We start from the raw sequence: 3,093 nt of genomic DNA, 5'->3' as shown, positions 1-3,093 counted from the left end.
GGAGGACATTCACACCTGGCTTAGCCAGTATTCCATAGTCCTTCATGGAACTCAGCTCAGAGTTACTGATGGAATAAGAACAGGAGAAAGGAAGATTCGCTTGCTACCAGACAGTATAAATAGAGGCTTAAGACAGCTGCCCTCTACAATCTGAATAGGTGCCTGCAATGGATATGTTTTTGTGTGGGGCAATTGAAGGTATGTTGGTGCTGTGGGACACCTGGCATCATCTTGCACAATGAAATTTTGCAAGACCTGCAGCAATCAGGGACATTTTTCCTCTGATTCTTTATTGTCTCTCATGTGATTACCAGTATGAGCCTTTCTTGTACCACAGGTGCCTCACTCCCAGCCCTTGCTTTGTGACAGCAGTCAGATGTGAACAGGAATCTGTTCTGGGGCCAGTTGGGAGACTGGTTACAGGCCCTTTCACCTCACCCTGACCACTGCTTGATTTGGGCTGTGGTGAAGAGTGGAAAGGACACCCTGTGGGGCGTGAGGAACATGGGGGTGTTCATAGGCATCGAGGTTCCAGTCAAGGGAGCAGGTAGCCTGGCTCTGTCCATTATTAGAGACAGCTATAACCTAATGAGATGGTTTCATGAATAATGTTTTGGGTATATTTATTAAAGTTTCCTATTTTGTGAATATTTGTATTTGTTTGTGAAATTAAAATCAAGTTCTTAAAAATAAAAAATAAATAAATGGAAGGTTTTCTGAAGTCAGAAAGCCAATTTATTTGGTGGAAAAACAGATTGGTGAAGCTCCCTCTCTTCCTTACCTTACAAGGAGAATTACGAGGTCATCTCCAGAGCTACAATCTAACAGTTGCAGTCACAATCCAGTGTATTTTTTACATTTTTTTTGTTTCTGGAGTAGCTGTTAGATGAATTATGCTAATATGTAACCTAACTCAAGCATTAATAATTTGAAGAGGAGATCAGCTCCATTCCAGACCATGGGAGACTTGTGATTGGCTGGGCCAGATCTCTCATTTGCATATTGGATTTGAAAATATAACACTAAACCCTCTTCTTGCATGGATTTAATTTACACCCAAGTCACCTACTGTGTATTGCCACTTCAGTTTTTTTATGAGTAGTTAGGATTACCTGTTGACAGGTTTTATTTGTTGAATTTTAAATCGTCTTGTATTATCACCCTGACTGGCCTGTACTCAAAGTTTGGTAAGGTACATGTTTTCATGTCCCTTACCAAGTGGAATTTTTGCTCTTTTAGTATTTGTCTAGAAGGCTTTCTGAAGTCAGGAAGCCCATTTGTGATAAAAAACAGATGTCTGTATTAATATTTCTCAAACAATATAAATAGGGTCTTCTATGAATAAAAAGATATTGCACTTGGATATCTTGATAAAGCTGTGTGCTTCCATACAATCTAGCAGTTATGATTTCTGGTATTTGACTGTCATTCCCTGGGTTCAACCTTAGGTGTGGGAACATGTCTTTTTCGCCTTTTCATTTTCAGTTGATCAGCACAGTATAGAAAATAGACCCATAAAGCAACGTCAGCAATGAAAAATGTGAGAAAAGTGATCACTTGTTTTAGCTTGCTTTCAAAAAGAAACTCTTTGGTGTGTAAAGAGAATGTGATAACCACTACACTGCGCAAGGTGGGAATAAGTGACCTGCAGAGAGTGTTGAACTTTGAGAAAAGGACTTTTCTAAGGAATATATTTCCACTTTCTGAAGAGGAGATTTTCTCCATTTCTGTAGTCTGACTTCCTCTATGCTAGAGAGCTGTAGAATGTGGAGTCACCTATCCAGTTCTGGGAACAGTGTAGGTAACAGGTTTGTTACTGCCTGATGAGCACAGTAAATTAATACAGCAGAATAAAGACACTGTGAGTATTTGAAGAGAATTAACAATCTTTTACGTCTTGACACGTTCAATGCTGCTGTCATTTCTGTAATATTGTGATTATCACGTTCATCACACATGCGCAAGATCCCCTGTTTGAAATCGGGCAGAAACAGGTGTCTTTTTATCCTCTCACATTTTGCACTTCTGCCAGTGTTTTATGGATCTTGTTTTGTCTTATTGCAAGAACTCGCATTTCCTGTGTCATTCATGATCACGTCAAACAGCCAGCAGATCATGTCACCTTTCAGATAGTCATTCTTCTGCTTCCTAAATTTCCTAGAAACAGGTCATTTCAGCAGAACTGACAAACTTGGCAAAGCAACCTGATAAGACCAGGTCCTAGAAGTCACTACTCAGTCAGTCACTGCTGCCGAAAATGCAAGCCCTTCCTCCAGCCTGAAGAAGTTGATCCTACATTACTCATGAGGAAGATGTATCTACCAGACCTCAGAGAGCTGAGCCGGATCACTTCCCTTCTGAATGATGTTGCAGTAACACTCTACCACTCCTCTTCATGCATTCATGCTGGAACTTTAGGAGGCTACTGCAGACAGCAGAGGTTGGATCATACACGGAGGTTGAAATAGCTCAGCTGAGAAAGCCTTAGACTGATTCTCTAAAGGTCCCTGGTTCAATCTGGGGTTTTGGCATTTTATTTCGTTGCGCCATTTGTTCCTCTCTGCAATGCCCTGTATCCAAAGTCACACTTCCCTTTCTCAGCCCGAATCCCAAACTAGAGTTTTTGTGTCCTTGAGTCCCTCTTTTACCGACGCTGATGAAGTACAGAAATAACTTAACATGTTTTGCACTCCTTATGGTGTTTTATGGTGGGACCTCTATTTCTCTTAGTGACAGCCCATTTGTTTTCAATATATTTCTGGTGCACTTATTACATCAGTCTCCCCTGGTGGCCTGTTTTCATATCCCACTTCTGACAATGACTTTTCTTATGTCACTTTGATGGGAGTACAATTGGAAAAAAAAACTAAAATGTGTGTAGTTGTTTCCATATCAAACCCATCTTCCATTTTATACAGTATTCATACAGTATACAGGAGTGAATCAATTCCTTGTTTAATTTTGCAAATGACCCTGCTGTCAAAAAAACAAAATTCCCATGTAGCCAAGGGGTTGCTGAAAAGCAGCTTCACTTTGATGTTTTGTGTTGTTATAACAAATTCATCTCATTTAAAAAAAAATAGATTTCTGTAG

General features: G+C 40.0%; 1 non-coding gene across 1 annotated transcript; it reads left to right on the top strand.

The window, feature by feature from the left end:
• The first annotated feature begins 1,219 nt into the window (after positions 1-1,219).
• Positions 1,220-1,277, top strand: LOC148824726 (U7 small nuclear RNA). The gene has a single exon (XR_016093268.1). It is a non-coding gene; the product is annotated as a U7 small nuclear RNA (small nuclear RNA).
• Positions 1,278-3,093: the final 1,816 nt, after the last annotated feature.

Source organism: Atractosteus spatula, chromosome 10 (assembly GCF_055471065.1).
Source record: "Atractosteus spatula isolate fAtrSpa1 chromosome 10, fAtrSpa1.hap1, whole genome shotgun sequence".
Lineage (NCBI taxonomy): Eukaryota > Metazoa > Chordata > Actinopteri > Semionotiformes > Lepisosteidae > Atractosteus > Atractosteus spatula.
Note: the sequence above shows the minus strand (reverse complement) of the source record. Positions and strands in the feature narration are given on the sequence as shown.